At 28.4% G+C, this 20,625-nt stretch overlaps 1 protein-coding gene across 1 annotated transcript in view; it reads left to right on the top strand.

The window, feature by feature from the left end:
* Positions 1-20,625, top strand: part of LOC113387006 (polypeptide N-acetylgalactosaminyltransferase 2) — a 723,548-nt gene that overhangs the window by 612,079 nt on the left and 90,844 nt on the right. The gene's annotated exons all lie outside the window — the stretch shown is intronic.

Below are 20,625 nucleotides of genomic sequence, written 5' to 3'. Positions count from 1 at the left end.
TGTCATCAAATATGACTGATGTATTCGATTTACTAGATTCCGGGTGCATCTATATCATAATTCATACTGTTAGTAGCTGATTTTAGTAAGTGCAGCGAACAGGGGAATCTAATTATATGTAATAATGTGGATAAATTCATAAAATGTAGTTTGGCAAAATTTCATTCGAAAAAAATCCTTACTAATTGTAATGAAAATTAGAGATATTGATGGGACCGTGGAATGGCGTATATTGTGTGAGAATAAATCTAAGTAGGACATCAACAACTTATATTTAAATACCATGCAAAATGTGTACTAAAATTTACGATTAAAATTTTTTTAACCTCACCAATATCTCTTTAAGTTCGGTTCTCACAATTTTCAAATAATCTGCTAATATTTCTGCTTAAATCTATTTTTTATTAAATTTTTTCTTTATTTTTTTTTTTTGAATGTGTAAAAATATAATGCATTATAATTAAAATCTTATAGTTTCTGTCTTTTTCTGATTCTTTTTACCTTAAATGACTGAATTGAATTTTGCCCAAAATGATCCGTTAAGTTTTTTGTATAATTCAGCAATAATTTGCAACCATATTTACTCCACATTGCCCCAGGATAATCTTCAAAAATATGTGCAATAGAATATTTGAAAATATGTTTGCAAATTACAGCTATTTTCTACAAAAAAAGTTTTTTTAAATTTTATTGTCCTCCGCTTTACAGCATTTTTAGCCACCTACATTATTTCTATTATTTTTCATCATATTCTATACAATTCTTACATATATATTTCTTATACATTCATCATATATATACTATCTTTTCTTATATCCAAATCTTCCATTCAATTTTCTTTCTTCAACTCCATTCCAATTTTCATTATTCTTCTCGTTTCTCAATATGTTCTTCTTATCTTCTAAACTAAACTTTTATTTTCTTCTCACTTCTAATACAATTTTCGCTTGTAGCCTACAAACTAACAATTCTTTATCCACTTTAATATTTTATATTTTTAATTCTGGTATTTCTGGAGATTCAAACCGAATTTGTCCAGCGTGTGAGTCGAGAACGCTACTGAGTGAGCAATTCCGGCTCCCAAAAAAAAGTTAATAGTTTATTTAAGTGAAATCTAATAGACATTTGAGATAAGAAGGGCCATAATATAAAAGAAATTATGAGATTTTATTCATCGTGCGAAAGAATTTCTAGATCGGGTTTGTTGTCTTTTTATTCATTTGAATTTTTTGTAGTTTGATCTCCAATTTTGATTTTATTTTTCGTGTTCGATGGTGAAAACTACATTGGAAACATATGTCGCACACCCAATACAGCCAATTTATTTTGTCGACCTGTGTAATTAATTTCCATTAAATATGTGAATAATTTAACTATAACAAAGTATTTCTTGCTTTCTTTGAATTTTGTATTCAAGTTGATATATTATATAAAATCTAGTTTTAACGTTTTAATAAATCACTTGTCTGAAAAGCTCAAGTAAATGAAGAAGTGATTTATTTTTCTGTGATAGGTTTTCCAAAATGTTTGTTTGATACTCAATCTTATAATTTTATATTTTTGCATATATAATTATAAATCAATTATTATTTAAGTAGCACTATTGTAGCAATTTCGGCATTATAATTGTAGTATATTACAATCAATGTACAAGTAAGTTGTACATCACTGATGAATTTCAATTCAGTATTATGACAATATTAGTCAAGCTCTGTCAGTCATTTACTATCATTAGCCAACTGGTTATTTCTTTATCACATGTATGTATGATGAGAACAAAGTAATCGAATTCTGCAATTTTCAATATAATCTGTGCAAAGCTTGATGCAAAGCTGCAACAAGGACAATACATTTAGTAATTCTGACCCAGAGACAATGTGAACACTGCGAATCCCGGAAATGGAACCATTCGAAATCCATGTGTCGGCTCATCAGCGTATACAATTCCCAAACGTTTCGAAGTTTGTTAAAACATTTGTTTCGTTAAAAAATTGGATTTTCACAGCCGTATTTTTAAAAGGAATTTATTCATTGCTTTTGGGAATATTGCGTTAAATAAAAGCATGTAGTTCTATGAAGGGGGATTCATATTTGATTGTGCACCAATTCAATTATAGAAATGCAAAAATCAAATGCCAATTTTTGTATGTGAGTGCATATGAAACTTTCAAATGAGTACAAACAAATTTTTACGCAGTACCTTTATTAGGTCATTTTATTAACTTACCGTAGGGTAGTTATAGTAATGGGCGGAAAATCGAAAATGAAATTTTTTGCATTTTCCGACGTTTTGAAGGTTTCTGAACATTTTGGCACACCTCAGAAAAAATGGATGCGTGTGTGTGTGTGTGTTTTGTATGTCCGCATTTTTAGTCCACGTTTTCGGGCGCACGGATCAACTGATTTGAATGGTTTAAAAAACATTCGACTCCTATTGATAGGGAGAAGTACTGATTAATTTTTGGCAAAAGCAGGTCCAGCCGTTACGTAGATTTGGAGCAAAGAGTACAGAAAATACAAATGGAGTTTTTGAGAGAACGGAGTGTCTGATTTGAATAACCTAAAAGACATTCAATTTGTAATGATTGGAAGAAGAGGTGATTAGTTTTTAGCAAAGGCAGGTCCAGCCATTTTTAAGATACAGAGCTAAATGTGCAAAAAATTGCAGTTTTTGAGTGAACTAAGCGTTCGATTTGAACTATTCAAAAACTTTCTGGTTGTGTCAACAAAATAATTACTCTTGGAAAAAAAAATTCTTTCAAGAATTTTTTTTTGTACATCGAAAATAATTCAAGTTGTAATTTTAATTTTGTTCTAATATACTTTGAACAAATAATTTCAAATTTGCAATTCAGTTTATATAATTCTTATAAATATTAGACAATGTTACAATATTTATAAAAATTTATATGAAAACATTTAACATTCCTCGATCATTTTGTTACGATACGGGAAGTTCCAGCAATTTGCCTTAAGGCACAATGCCATACACTACTAGTTTTATATTTTTTATTATCATCATTTTTTATTTACATTATAATTCAAATCGTAAAAATATTTTATGAATTTAGACCAGTAACTCGAAATGCCATTATCTCAATATTTTAAAGTAGATGTAGTGAATTACGAGTATATCAGTAAAAAACTAACGGAGTAAATTTATATTTTTTTCCATATCATAGATTTGTTTTATTTTAATTTTATTCGTACAAATTAGTATAATTATCGATTGTAACAAAATTCTACAATTATGGCATTATATATAGTTCAGAGGATAGATTTTAATTAAATTACTTTGATTTGAGTTCTAAAAGCCAATATGGATATATAAATAAACGTTTTCTTCTTTATATACGTTCTTCCTAACGAATTTCTTCCTTGGAAGTTACAACTGCATTTTACATTGTTTCTCTAATTGAATATGGTAGATCCAACAAATGATCACAAGATTTTATTAATAACCTTAACAAATTTATCTCTTAATATCTAAACTAGTTATAGATGCATTGTCCAATTAAAATTTTTCCTTGATTATATAATATTATACTGATGCAAAACAATACAATTATAAGTAATATGGTTATTTATATTATTATCTAAGACACCACAATATTTTGAAAAATCTTTGCTAAAATATTTGTTACCATAAAACCTAACAGACGAATTTATGTTTATGCTTTCAATTATCCAAAAAAGTCACTATTTGGTATAAGCTGCAATTGCTGACAACTAAATGCGGAACCAATAAGACTTTGCTTTTTCCATACTACTTAAATTAGGGCTTATTTTATACTATATCAGATTTTTATTCTAGTAATATTAAAAAACAAATCTACAATAAATCAAATATAATACAGTAGTGTCAATAAATTATACTAACCTGATAATTCACCAGTTGATAATTGTATCTGGCTTTGTATTCCAATTTCTAAAAAAGTGCCTATTATAAAAATTCACTAAAAACGTTAATCATTATTTTCTCAAAAATTTCCTTATTTTTATCAAAATACAATTTTACTATAGTAAAAATCTTCTGCCTTACATAATCCGCAATCATCTTTCATTTTTCATACACTTCGAAATGATGATCTCCTTTGGATTTCTGCTCGGAATTGCCTCATAAAATTCGATAATGATTTCTCTTCTAATGATTCAGAATCTCAGTTCCTTCTGTGGTCGGGAATCAGGATGGTTGTAGCTCTAATGACGCATTGTGTCAAATCTTTGGTGACCGCTAATGCCCACATATGCGCAGAATGTTACTAGCAGGTCTATTGTTCAGTGACATGTCGGAATTGTAGGTACTAATAATCCCTGCTGGGCGAACGTATTTGATCAAATGAGAATTAGTTTTGCTCATTGTCAGTCAGTAACTATAATATTTTGATCCAGTTGAAAAATTAATTAAACAATCGATACTTATTAATTGCGACTAACGTTGATCACATTTAGCTCAAAAATATATAGGAAAATGGGGACAACTTTATATACGAACAAAAATTAACTAATCTTTCTATAGATATCAATTGCAAATAAAGTCGATCACATTTAGGAAAAAAGTACAGTTAAATAGGTACAACTTTAGTTATTAACAAAAAATAACTTAACTGTCGATAGAAATCAATTGCGATGAAAGTTGATCACAATTACCTCAGAAAACAGCATAGTAAAATAGACATAACCTTAATTATGAAGAAACTCCAACTAAAGTTTTGATAGATATCAATTGCGATCACATTTAGATCAAAAAAATATAGGAAAATGAGCACAACTTTAGTTTTGAAGAAAAAAGAACTAAACTTTTGATAGATATCAATTGAGATTAAAGTTGATCACATTCGGAAAAAATGTATAAGAAAATAGGCACAACTTTAATTATGAAGAATAATCAACTTAGCTTTCTATAGATATCAATTGCAATCAAAGTTGAACATATGTACCTGAAAACAGCACAGTAAAATAGACACAACCTTAATTATAAAGAAAATCCATCTAAAATTAACTGAAGATGTTTTCATAAATTCTTTAAGTAACCTTGTTAGTATTACTAGTATCATTTATAACGTAACTGTTATTACTTACCGTAATATATGGTTCGATTCTTTTGTAAAACAGACCAATGTTATGACAAGGCTATGCTACGTGGCAGTTTTCATACAAAACTGTACTAAATACTATTAAAATGCAATGTATTTGCTGTACGATTAGGCGTTTTACACATCAAATTCAACTTCACTCATATGTTAATAAACCATATCAAAAAAGTCCAGTTATCATAACATCGTTTTAGATTAGGTGTTCTATCTAAAACACCTGACTGCACAGCAACCACATGGATTTTGACACTATTTAGTACAGTTTTTGTAAGAAAACTGCTGCATAACATAGCCTTGCCATAACATTGATCTATTGTACGGCGAAATCGGCCCGATATTTTAACTGATTTGTCTAATATGATGAATTACGAGATATTTAAATAAAACATTAATTTAATAAAAAAGTAAAAATTATTTCTTAAATAATTAACTATTAAATAATCGAAAACGTATCTTCTATTCGTCTGAAGACGTATTAATTCATGATAATGTATTAGCCTATTTAAAGTGAAATAATATACTTTTGTGCCAAAATAAATCACTATTTTTATAGAATCCAGACTAAACTTATGTTTTTATAGAATGTTCCACAAAAATCTACAGAAGATAGTATGTACTCAATTTAGTTTAATTCGATTTTTTTGTTAAGGGGTATTTTTTTCTTTCAATGATTTTGTCTAAGAAAAATAAAATGAAATTTATGTTAAAGAATAAGTTTGATATCTATAAAATCCATTTCCCTCGGATTAAATTTGGAGATGGATATGGTACTACTACTCTGTTGGTAGAGCAGTAGGCATACATAACATACAAGTTTTTGATTATAAACAAGACATAGCAATTGTTTTAGAAACTTAATATATATCTTAATTTAAAGTCACTTATCTAGTAATATATTTGTGACCTGTACTACCATACTATGAAAATTGCTGCTTATTTCTAGTCATTACAATGTTTGATCTAAATGGTCGTTCGGTAAATACATCTACCACAGTGTTATTTTTACTGAACTATATAAAATACTGAACATACGTATTAAATCCCCATCAATGCAGCGATCAGTAAAGTATCGGCTTTCGCGTTTCGTATTCATGCAGAATAATTACAAAACCACTTAAACCACCACTGTGTGTCATTGGAATAGTTCAAATACGTTTGAAAACATACCCATTTTCAATCGGCGGACTAACCCTGCGTCCGCCATTTGGAACACTGATTTGCGTCCGATCGCACCCGCGCTGGTGGTGCTTTGGCGGTTAGCTTTCAGAATTCTAGTCAACCAGATGTGCATGTAGCCATACTGTGCGTCCATTTGCCTCGATGATAATTAGATTTGTACCAGGACAACAGCTGTCTGTTTTGTGCAAATGTTGAACTTTCTTGTTATGGCTGAATTTAGTATTTTCATATATGTACATATGTGATGGTATTTTTTTATTGAATCATAATACAGAGAATTAAGACGGCGGAATCATATCAACTCGGATCGGAGAAGTAAAAATGAAGAGAAATCTAATATAATAGGCAATGGAAAATTCCTATTTACAAATGTAAGGACGGATTATCTATAATACATAGTATGTATATATATATATATATATATATATATATATATATATATATATGATGAACAACAGATTTTTAACACAATTTTATTTAATAATTACAGACGTTTCAAAACCATGGTATGCCTCATCTTCATTGTAATTTCAAAAACATCAGTCAGTCATCAGTAAAACAGTTACTTATATACTACACATCCTTTAATATTTTATTTAAATTACATTTATTTTTTGTTATACAAAAAAACACCAACTATTCCTTGCAATGTTTGACACAGTACTAAAAAACATGTAACACTTCAGAAGTTTTATATCTAGTAATATATTATATGTATGTAAATATAAAAATTTAAAAGTACATCAATTTCCTGCTTGCAATTCGAGTCAGATCACATAATGTTTAGTCTAATTTTATATTTCATCATCTATGTTAATTCAACATGTATTTTTGCAAGAAATCATCTGTATAATCAGAAATTGAGAAATAAATCATTACCCACACCGTTAATATATAGGGGGTCTATGAAAAAATTAAAAACAGCATAAGGGATCCACGGCACAAAAAAGTTTGGGAGCCTATAGTCTAGACTAGACGATAAATACTTATGAAAATAGACAATACTTATTATTTTCCAAAAACCATTCATTGTAATGGCAATGTTAACAAAATAACCGTTATTATGTAAATTGTTTCAAAATTCAGTTTCAAATTCTGTTGAATACAATTTTAATTGTAAATTATTAATGAATATATCATTAAATTAATTATGAATCGCAATACTATTTATATGTAATATTTAGTATTCATGATATAAATTTGATTGCAAATTTGCATACGGTTAACTGATGTCTATAAATAATATTATGATCAATTGATAATTCCTATTTGCTTATTAATGGATAAAAAATTAGAGCTTAATTAAGCAACATTTCATAAATGAATTTTTCAATATATAAATCCATTCATAAACTGCCAATATAAATATATATAGGCATCAGAAATATTCTGGATTTACTTTTACAATGCATTTTATTTATTTCAATTTTGTGCGTATTGTGTCGTTATACAAAATTTTATTTTGCCAACTATGATATTATAGTGTATCTGAAAAATCTGTAAAAGATTTTTATCTATATTATTTTTATCTATACACGCTCTGTGAACATAGGTATTTTTCTTCCTTGCTTCTTGTATTTCAATAAATTCTTATATGACAAGGTTGTTGAATGGTAACAAAAGATAAACTGCATAAAAATACAAAATATACATCAAAAATACAAAACTAAGGGTAGGAAGGAAGAGACTATAATAAAAGTGAGTAAGAAATAAAATCAGACCGAAACGCTCATTTGAGCGGTTACTCACAGAGCTATTTTTTTATTACAAATTTTATTACAAATACAAATATTACAAATATTTATTACAAATCCGGGCGATGTTTTAATGGTTGGATTTGTTTGGTTTTGTACTTTGTTGTTGTATAGTAGTACTTCTTCAATTGTATAATTATCTTGAGTGATATATAATATTAATAAGCTAATAGATACTGCAGAAAAGTTATTCGAGGTAAAACTACTTACGAAACTGTTACTAAAGTTGCTAAGACAACTACTAATTGTGGCACAAATTGGCTGCATATCTCTACCATGATTTTTATTCATTTTTTTAAAAAAATATAGTAAATCATGGAATATAACAGAAATACTGTTGCTCAACTATTTTTGTTCTATTTTTGGTTTCCAAAAACTACATGGGTTAAATCTGACGGACTGCACAGAACATTGATGGCCTTAGTGCAAATACACGTCCGACGTGTCACACCATATGTTTACGCGTAACGCAACGCCTGACTATTCATCATGGTTTGTGCGTATTCATAAACAAGTAGAATACCGAATATAAACAGGTGCTGATGCGTGAATTATGCGAGTAATATAATATAATTAATAAAGTTTTGCATTATACATAACGTGCACGACAGAAGGCTTTTGCGTGTGCAAAACTTTTTTAACAATAATTAATTAGCAAACAGAAAATAGAAAAAATGTGAACTCTTGTTCTGGTTTTCAGAATTCCAGTTGGATAGTATTTTCATAAATATTTGCTTTGTTGAAGTTTACGGTTCTATTTACAACACCTTTATTATTATTTTGACTAATTTTAGTTTGATGATTAAGTGGATTTAATTAAAATTTTTTACTTTTTGATTCAAAATTTTCACAACAAGATTTAACGATGATTTTATTTGGCACCGGTATTTTCATGACATACTTGGAGTGTAACTAGGAGATAATGTGCTCCATCAGTAATAGTACTGGAGTTTTACATAGGTGACGTGACTTCGGGAGGTCTTCCTAGGGGGTGACAACATTTTAATGCATTATATGGAAGGGGTGCTTTTTTCTTATAGCTAATGATACTAATATAGGAATCAATGCAATTTTGTGGTTGATTATCTTACTGTAATGGTTTTTATTTCGGTTGTTTCACTACCTCCTGGACAGTGTCAATTTTTAGATCGATGTGTGTTTTTTTTATTATGTCTTTTATTTACAACTGTCCAGTAAAGGACATTCAATAAATTTGATGAATTTACAATAGTCGGCCAGAAAGGGACATTGTATACTACAAGGGCATGTTGGAAAAAACAACTCAGTAGTTGTTTTTCCATTCGATATAAGATTCACAATATTTTATTGATAATTATATAATTTTAACTATTTTCTTATTAAAAAATTTCTTATAAATAATGATTAAGCTATTTCCATTTCTTATCAGTAAAATTGATGGCTTTAATCCAGTGGCGCTTTTCTTTTCAATCTTCTTGGATAGTTCTCTGTTATCAAGGAGTTTGTTAATGAATTTGGGTGACTGATTAGCTTGTTTCTATACTTGTGTGCTGTTTTTGTTATTACTTCATTTATGGTAGGTGTATTCGTGTCGACATGAATCAACCAGTTGCGAACATATTTTGGAGCTCCCAGGGCAATTTTCAAATATTTGTTTTGAAATTTCTGTATTATTTCTATGTTAGTCTTATGAGCACTGCCCCACAATTGTACACCATATCACCAAATTGGTTTGAATAAAGATTTATATCAAAGTAGCTTATTGTATGAGCCTAGTTTGGATTTAGTCCCTAGTGTAGTATTTGATTACTAATATGCCTAGATTCATTTGCAATACACCTCAGAATTTTTAATTGTTTTCTTTGGATGGACGAAATTCTTGATCAGCTGGCGCAGCCGCACAACTCAACGCCATAAATCCAGAATAAGGTGTTATTATCGTTTTATATAGTAGTATTCAACAAAAAAAATTAGAGTGCACTTTGAACTTATATTTTTATTAAACCTACTCGTTGACACACCATGGCATGTATTAACGCCTAAGGCTCAATCCTCCAATCCATAAAAGTGCTATATTGAATAGAACAGCGAATTCGACATTGCTGGTTAAACATTATCAAAAAATATGGATAAAATCGTGAATGTTATTGATACAAATTAAATATCATAACTCTAAGCTATGCTAATTTAGAAACTGCTGAAATGTCTTCGTGCCATTGTGTGATAGTTATAAATATAATACACAAAAAATAAACAAGAATTATTTTACAATGAAAATTGAATTCTTCAAATATTAAAAAGTATATAATTATAGATCAAAAAAACTGAATTATATTGAATATTGAAGTATTCCTGAAGTATCCCCGAAACTGTACATTATGAAATATATGAATTCATATATATGTATATATATATATATATATATATATACATCTATAAGGGTGTGTAAGACAATTTACTTCGTTGACGTGTATATCTAATTTGGCGTTGTCACATCTATCAGACTGACGACAAATAACACTCGCTTATCAAAGTTTCGAGTTACGAATTATATGAGAGGAGTTGATAACGCACAGCAAAATGATAATCCTTCTCAAACATATATAGTATTAGAATGAGAGCTTTAGAACATTTTACAGCTAATGAATTGATTAAAAGTAATTTGTATTTGTTAAGCTAGTAAATATAGCTAGGCTCTGTCATTTAATATCATCGTTGACTAGTGAGCCTTTTAAGCTCATTGATTTACAACGATAGCAAGTAATTATTAATAATATTTTGTGGGTAACATTTATAATGGGGTTGAATACGTTACTGCTTTGTAAATAAATTTAGTATTTATGATTGCAAAATATTACTTATGAATTGCTGTTTTTGAAAGCAGATTTGTAGAGTTTTATAATCAGCTCTATAGATGTTTATAAAAAATATAGTAGGTCATGAAAATTAGAGTTTATTAATGATTGTAAATTGCAAGGTAAAAATTGAGCCAAATTATGCAATATTCAATCCATGTCTTAGTATTTGTAACTAGTCATTTTGTGATAAGGTTTCAATAAAGTACGAGTATAATATATTTGTTGTTTTTATGGTTATGTGAATAAGATTCCACCAGCTTCTGTATTATCGAGCAACATATATAACCTAAAGAGTAACGTAACTTGATTCGCAGGATCATCCTGCTTTGCGTAGCTTCCTCTCTCAGTAATGAACATCTCGACAGCCGAGATTGGAATCTTTTACCAGCAAAATTTCTTTGTGCCTTTCGTCTTACTGAAGAGACAACGTGTGCGTTTGATATATTGTAAGCGAGGATTATTTAAGGGAATACCTGGCAAGAAACCGAGCTCGTTTCCAGAATAGCAAATCGCTCCGGTAGATGCTTACAACCAGTGGATTAAGCTCTCTTTGTAGATCGCTTGAAAATTTGCCGTGCACGCGATTCGGGGATTCTGAGACTTCAGCATCAAGATAATCCTTTAGATATAATATTACGCGTAATTTTTATGTAGTCGTTCGTGAAACATTACGCCTGACTTGGTAAATAAATGTGGGTCTTATCGTCGAGAAAAACGAATACAAATCATATAGGCGTCATTATATCTTTCAGTAATCACTAATTGCTATGAAAATAACCATAAATAACATTTTCTTCAAATAGTATATTTCTTCTCTTCTAGGCCGTGGAGAAGATTCATCACACTTTTGTTTTAAAACATTCTAGATTCATAGAACGTTACTCTGCTCTTGTTATAATGATTAACTTCCCAAAGGAGAAGTTTGTTTTTATAAAAAAAATCTGATTCGCTAACTTTGTTTTCTCTACGTTTCAAGCTATTCTGAACCCAATGAGATCAAATTTGAAAAAGGCATTTGTGTGTGTATGTGTGTGTGTGTGTGAGAACAGATTTTTTGACGAAAATCGACGTATTCTCAAAAACGGCTGGACCAATTTCAAAAATTTAAAAGCCATTCGATGTATCTCGATGAGGACTATCGTTTCTCAATTTTGTGCGACTATCGACCTAACCGTTTCTTCATTTATAGCAGAAAAGTGAAAAATGTTTCGTCCACGTTTTAGCCCGCAATTCTGAATCGATTTTGAAAATTCAAAAATCGTCCGAAAGATATTGATTGGGATTCGACCTGAGTAGTTTTTGGTAAAGATTTCCATTTTCTTGTAATAAAGTGTTAAAAAAAAAATTTCGACAATTTTCAAGTTTTTTTTTTGTGATAGATATCATGGTCTTCTAGATCATACTAAAATGTTACGGCCCTATGTCAAGTCGTTTAATTTTAAAAATTCGTCAAATTTGCTAAAATTAGTATCGTTTTTCAGGCATTTGTCGAAATTAGAAGTTTTCATCGAAGTTTGCTCTAAAACGCCTGAACTAATTTTATAAATTCAAAAGCCACTTGATGTATCTCGATGAGGATTATCGTTTGTCAGTTTTGTGCGATAAATTTCTTTGTAATTTGGAAAAAAGTGTTACACTTTTCGTCCACATTTAAGCTCATACTACTGAATCGATTTAAAAAAATCAAAAATTGTTCGAAAGATATAAGTTGATTAGTCAGAATTGACATCCAAGCTATGGTATTTTCGCCATTTTTCAAATATGACACGTAGAACTAGAACCAAGATGAAACCGCGCATTTTTATCGTTCTATTCAATTTCCAAACATAATTTTCAAGTAACATAATTTTAATGTAATTTTAGTTCTAATTTAATTTCATGTTTTGCTATCAATTTTTATAACAAAAGGCGCAGTATTATACAACTTGTTTCAAATTTTGAATCTGCCAACCCTGTTACTACACATCATTTTAATAATAAATTATTAATGTAATATATCATTAAATTAATTATGAATTGCAATATTATTTATATGTATATTCAGTATTTTCGATATGAATTTGATTGCAAATTTGCATACGGATAACTGATGTGTATAAATAATATTATGGCTAATTAATAATTCTTGTTTGATTATTAGCGGATAAAAATTACAGTTTAATTACGCAACATTTCATAAACGAATTTTGTAATGTATAAATCAATTCACAAACTGCGTTTGAATTATTCAAACAACATTTTTTGCTATTGTAACAAAATTCAACTGCAAAGTTATCATAATTTATGACTTCTTTTTTCTGAAATAGAATGATTTTTGTCAACAAATTCTTTGCTTTTTCAGAACTATTATAAACACGAAAAAATGGTTCTTTATTAAAAAACTTTTTTTAATTTTTTAAAAAATGAATAAATTTACTTTTTACGTTTGAAATTATTTTTTTTAATTACTTTAATTTCACTCACTAAAAATCAATTTTACTTCAACTAAAAATTATATTATTTTCAATTATAGGTAGTAGTTATATAAGTCAGAAGAAAAATTAGAATTGAAGTTTTTATAAGCATGTCTAGTGATATATATATTGTAGTTTTTCATTTCTCAAACTTCAAGAGGTGTCTGTATTTAGTTTTTATATATAGGTGGCATCGATTGGTCTGATCATGATTTTATTTTTAGTACACTCTACACTGATACTAAATCCTATTCAATACATGAGTTAATAAATAAAGTGCCACATGGTATATGACAAAAGAACTCGTTTTATGTATATATTGTTTGGTGGGCTATTGCAAAACAAAATTCCACAAATCAATGTGATAAAATCACACTGAAAAGCGTTAGCAAACCAATCCAGTTTAACACGTTCCATTCTATTATTAGTGGCATATTATGCTACATTCATCGTGGTTTACTATAATGTCTAAAGCAGATATTTTAAATAATAATTCCATAGATTTGCGTAGTATTTAACGAAGGTATTTTCTGAAAAGCGATGATGGTATGAATTCTGATCAGTAATTGTAATGCATAATAATATCATACAAATCATACAAAATCATCAGTTTGTCTATGTGTGGTGGGAATTGCGACATTTTGTCAGAAATGTTTGGATTGTTTTTAAAGTTTTGAAAACTGATTTAGGTTTGAGTTTGCCTGATAATAAGTGAAGTTAGGCTAGATACACCATGTCTTTCCAAATAAAAATTTTAAATAATTAATTTGATTTCATTTGATCATGTAAATTTAATAATATGAAATAATATTGTTTCAATCGAACTTTTAAATAGTGTGATTTTTTAACTCTAAAAAATTATAAAATGGTTCTATATTTTCTTTTTACTAACTAGGGTACTTAAAATATGAAATATGTCATTTCACCGATTTTAAAATTTCATTTCTAACACGATTTCACAATATGTTTGATATACGGGATAGGTATCCTGAGTGGTTTATCTCAAATATATATGAACCTTGTCAAAAAATTTGCTATTTTTTAAATGATGTTATATTATCTTCAATAATCTTAATTTACGATTTATCTTCACACTAATTTACTTAACTTTTAATATATAAATAAAATAGAAGCTCATTTGTCCACTCCGGGTTTTCGTAAAACGTGCAATAGCTTTATTATAAGTAGATATTGATCTGCTTAATGCACATATCGTAATTATATCCAAAGATCTTGTAAAACTTCAATCTACTAGCTGGTAGTTTTTATTTATATTTTTTTATCTCGTTATCCTTAAATGAGAATGATTCATCAATCGTTGGCATTTTGTATAAAATAACTGTTACGAATAATATATATATATATATATATATATATATATATATATAATATATAAACAAAACCATAATAAATAAAATGAATAAAATATGAAACTATGTCAACTAACTTTTTTGATATAAATCATACGCCGCTGCATTGTTTGGCTTCAACAAAACATCATCAAAAACCCTAGAGTTGCCGTATAATATAAATACTACATTAATATTCACCGTCATACTTTTGTTCATAGCTCAATAAAAGCTCATCCAAGCTTTTCTCATACAGATCGCGAACAATAAAAGTATATTCTGATTTGAATTCATAGTTAAATTAACGATCAATACTGCTGAATAGACGGAAGAATATCACGTTTTCTATTAAAACTATTTGTAAAGAATAAATATGAATAGATATGTGATTACAATAGATGAACTGCTGAAAGAATACGTCGATTCAGAAGTAATATAAATATAGTATATATGTTATAAATGTAGTCTTATACATAAGAAGATATTATTATTAATTGCAAGTGAAGCAAGATATAGTAATCGCTCAAAAACCAAAAATAAAATTTGTGCTTGTCTTTACGCTTCAAAGGTTTCTGAACATTTTGGAATACCTTAAAAAATGTATGTGTGTGTAGTATGTGTTTTGTATTGATATAGTATTTTTTGTCTTAGATTCCAAGAGCATGGATCGACTGATTTGAATGATTCAAAAACATTCTATTCCTATCTGATTATTTTTGGCAAAGATTTTGCAGCGGTTTCGAAGATAGAAGGCAAAGAATGCTAAAATCGCAGTTTTTGAGTAAACATAGGATCCAATTCGCTTGATTCAAGTGACATTTTACTTATCTTGACAGATTAATTACAATTTGCCGAAGACAGATCCGGCGGTTTCGAAGTTGCAAGGTCAAATGTAAAAAAATGATATTTCGATGTCTGAAATGATCAATAAAAATTAGTTTTTTTTATTCATATAAATGTAAATAAGTAGGCAGGTAGACAGGTGAGCATGTAGACAAATAGACAAGTTGTCAAATAAGATATAATATAGTGCGTGAATAAAGTAGCTTATTGGGTTAAAACAATATATTGATTGTTTTTTTTTTCCGAACAGTAAATCCAATAATAAAAAACAATCTAATTTTTGAAGATGTTTTACAACGACGTTTTGGAACTAGATACGTTCCATCATCAGGTTTATTCTGTCAAAGACAGTTTTTTTTTATAACTATTGATTAACATTAATTATTGATGGTCATTACAGATTATTTAGAAAAAATTATAAAGGAATAAAAATTAGTAAAGAGTAATAAAAATTAACTAAAAAAGGTCTTATATAAAATTGAGAAGCAAAAATTATTTACCTGTAATAATTTCATAATTATCCATAATTTTTTTTTTGTTAAAAACACTCGATTTTTTCCGAAGATATTTGTAAATGTTTCGACTTCACAAGACATTAACACACTGATGTGGTGTTCTGTCGGCTAGATGTAAGGGATATGTACGGAATTTAGGCAAAAATAATTTTTTATGGCTCTTGTATTGGTATTTGACGAAAAATGGGAATGTGTTGCTTCAGTAAATGTTGAGAAATATTATGTATATATACATGCACATACATATGCACACCTACATACAAATACATACATATGCATATATCTATATATTCATGTACAAATAATTATATACAAGTACATATATATATATATATATATATATATACATATATGTATATACCTCTATATATACCTCTCGCTTTATATATATATATATATATATATATATATATTAATTGTTTAATATGAACAAAACAGCACTCAGATTTGTTTAACACAACTTTATTTTATGATTACAGACGTTTCGAGACCATGGTGTGTCTCATCTTCAGTGTAATTTCAAAAACAGTTACTTATATACTACACATTCTTTAATAATTTATTTAAATTTCATTTAATTTTTGGTATACAAAAAACACCAACTATTCCTTGCAATGCTTGACACCGTACTAAAGAAACATATAACACTTACAGAAATATTCTAAACAAATTTGAAGTACTTATATAGATGGAGACAGAGAGGGTATCATTATAATGTAAACAGAAGGAGTGCTATCGCATACAAAATCGTTAAAAATGAAAAAACAAATTAATTTATTGAAAAGAATAAGATAAATGAAAAAATTTATAAATTATTAATGATGTTTATATAAGTGTCATGTAAAATATTTGTGTCGGTTCTTAGATTTATGCTATTGTTAGTCCGAACTATTAACATTGATTCTGCCATGCTCCGTTTAAATAAGTCTTTCTCATGGAATAAAATTTGGGGATTGTCAAAATCAAACTTATGGTTGTTGATATTAGCATGATCCACAAGTGTACTTTTAAATTTTTTGTTATCTATTTTTTCACATTGTAATTCATGTTGCCTGAGTCTCTTTTCTAAGTTCTGGCAGGTCTGGCCAATATAAGAGCAATTGCAATCCAAACAATTTACTTTATAAACTATATCTTTCTTTTTTGTTAATGGAGTTTCATCTTTAATTTTGGAATATAAAAATTTTAATTGTTTTAATGGAGAAAAAGTAATACGAATATTGTGTTTTTTGAAAAGTCTTTTTGATAATTGGTTAAAATTATTGTCAAGATATGGAAAATTAATGAAAAAAGTTTTTTCAGGAACACTTGTTTTGCCAGGCTCTTCCGGTTTCTTATCAAAAGGTTCAAGTAATTTTGCGACTCTATTTTTAATAATTGGACAAATTAACTTATATGGAAAATTATTGCCAAGTAGGATCGTTTTAACTAATTTTATGTTTGTATCATAAAACAGGGGATCAGATAATAAAATAGCGTGATCTACAAGATTTAGAATGGTAGAAATTTTTATATTGAGAGGAACATGCGAATTAAAATTAATGTATCTCCCGGACCAACTATCTTTTCTGTACCAGTCTGTATAACATACACCGCCTCTATTAATGAGTTTTACGTCAAGAAAATGTAACGTCGAATCATTTTCAAGTTCCTGAGTGAATTGTAAAAAAGAATTGTACTCATTGAATTTGTTGAAAACATTATCTATATCTTTTTTATTAAGTAATATTAATGTGTCATCGACATATCTGAAATAGACCATAGGTTTGGAAGGTAAAGAATTTAAGACATGATTTTCCAAATCTTGTAATACTAAATCCGCCAAAACAGGACTTAATGGGCTGCCCATTGGACAACCTCTCTTCATCGTATAATATTTTTTATTAAAAGTGAAATATGATGCTTTTAAAAGTAATTCTATTCCTGAAATAAAAATTTCCATCGGTAAACAAGTGAATTCAACTATTTGTATCCATCTTTTCTTTATGGCTGTAATAATTAGATCATGCGGAAGATTATTAAATAAATTAATGACGTCAAGACTCATAAAGGAACAATCAGGAGGAATTACTTTATGTTTTATATGTTCTATTAACTGGAAAGAGTTATTTAAACGGTATGGAGAATCTATGGTGACATTCTTTAAAATATCTGAAAAATATTTTGCTAAAAAATAGTATGGCGAATCAATGTAGGAAACAATTGGTCTAAATGGGCAATTAGGTTTATGGATCTTTGGAAGGCAATAGAATTTTGGGGTTAAAGGATGTTGTACTTTTAACTTTAATGATATGGTATTATTAATATGTCCCTTTTTCTCTAATAAATTTATAAATTTAAAAACCTGTCTATGGTGATAGTTGTTCGGATCCGATGCCAATTCTTCATATAGAGATTCATCACTGAGAATTTTCTTTGCTTCTTTATCATATTCCTCTTTTAACAAAACCACTGAAATGTTTCCTTTATCTGCCTTACATACTAATAATTGTTTGTTATCTTGAAGAAATTTTTTTGTAGCTATGATGTCCCGGTAGATGTAAGATGTATCATTCTTGCACTGTACTTTGTTTTTGTGAGTTTTTTGAAATGTTGTAAATTGTTTCATTAACATAAATCTTATCCGTTCGATTTCTTTTCCTTCTGGATCTTTGATTAATTTAAGGCCGGCTTCTAGGCTGCTAATAACTTTAATTGAATCATTGAATGTTAAATTTTTTTGTTGGATTGAAAACTTTGGACCTAAGGCCAATATATATTTTATATTATCTGGTATATGAGTATCCGTTTTGTTTATAACCCATTTGTTCCAATCTAAACCTGTATTGATAATCGGATGTGCTTTGTCTCTTAGCTCTATTAGTTTCTTAAGTTTGTTGCATTGTTTGTTCTTTATCTGATCAAAAAGTTTTTGGTATTTCTTTTGTTCTAGAAAAATAAATTTATCGAATTCTAATTCTTCTAATGAGTCCTGTGTCACACGTTTGGATATTATTAAATTATTATTTAATCGACTGATTTCTTTTGCACTGTCCGCAATTTCATATTTCAAAATTTTATTCTGAAGGATCAATAGACTGTTATTTAGTTTTTGTATGTTATTGTAATTTTTATTTTTGAATGTTAAATTAGTACGGTGTCAAGCATTGCAAGGAATAGTTGGTGTTTTTTGTATACCAAAAATTAAATGAAATTTAAATAAATTATTAAAGAATGTGTAGTATATAAGTAACTGTTTTTGAAATTACACTGAAGATGAGACACACCATGGTCTCGAAACGTCTGTAATCATAAAATAAAGTTGTGTTAAACAAATCTGAGTGCTGTTTTGTTCATATTAAACAATTAATATTCGTTCCACTCATATCATAAAATTCTATATATATATATATATATATATAGATATATATAAATATAAATATATATATATATATATATATATATATATATATATATATATATCTTTGACTAATTTTATGTATCCCTTTACTATCAGTGTTTCGTATCTCGACAAATATGGAAGTGTCGAACAAAACACTCGGCAGTTCTTATTTCTCCAATCGACTGTACGTTTGAATTGCTTTGCTGTGGATGTAGAAGAACAATAACAGTCTACAACAAAAACGTTCGAAACTGAACAGAAAAATAAGCTTTGAGAATTGAGTCAACCGTATATCAAGTGAATGTTTTGTGTTCACATTGTTTGTGTCGCGAGTCGCCGCGGGGCTATAAGTAAAAGACTAGATTACGTCTCGGTGATTTTGTATCAAAAATCAATTCAATATTTTATGTATGAGGCGATTGTAGTAGTTTTATAGAGATTCTGTATCGGAAAGGAAATTTTATATTGCGATCTCGCCTTTGTGGTACTAAACCGCATATGAGGATCTATATCTAATGCATACAAAATATCAGGGAAATTTGAAAAATAGACGAACATTCTCATTCAAAGTCTTGATTATTTTATAACATTGGAAACAAATTTGTGAAAAAAATAATGAAATCATTTAATTTGATATATTTTCAAAATATATTAGCTGATGTCAAGCCATAATCTGAGTTGTGCTTTTTGTTTAGACTAAGTAGCAATTAGCTGGAATGGCAGTTAAATAAAACTTCTTACAAAAATAATTCATATTATTGGATATTTGAATTCGACACCCATCAGCATCATATGGTATATGATACATTAGGGCATTTATATCAGAGTGCCTAAAATTGATTTAAACGATTTCCAATAAAACATATATGAGCAGTTGATAACTGGACTGGACCATTTCACAAGTCAGGATAATCTGACATACGGTGACGATCTGGTGACTTTTTCACTAAATATTATTGCCACACTGGAAAAAACACAATAATTATATCTGTTATTAAATGGCAGCAAAAAATCTGCTCTGGCTCTAATAATTAAATCATTTTGCAATATGAGTTTGCCCTAATTTGAACTGTCGCAATCATGTTTTATTAGCAATATCAAAATCAGTACTCGGGTTTATTAAAGTTTTGTTTATTATAAATTATAAAGTTTTTATTATTTATAAATTAATCAAAGTTAAATTTAAAATTATATTGTGAAACTCATTTGTCATATTT

Source organism: Ctenocephalides felis, unplaced genomic scaffold, assembly GCF_003426905.1.
Source record: "Ctenocephalides felis isolate EL2017-DRISC unplaced genomic scaffold, ASM342690v1 CF-g0.4_SCAFFOLD_03571, whole genome shotgun sequence".
Lineage (NCBI taxonomy): Eukaryota > Metazoa > Arthropoda > Insecta > Siphonaptera > Pulicidae > Ctenocephalides > Ctenocephalides felis.
This window is presented reverse-complemented; position numbering and strand designations above follow the sequence as displayed.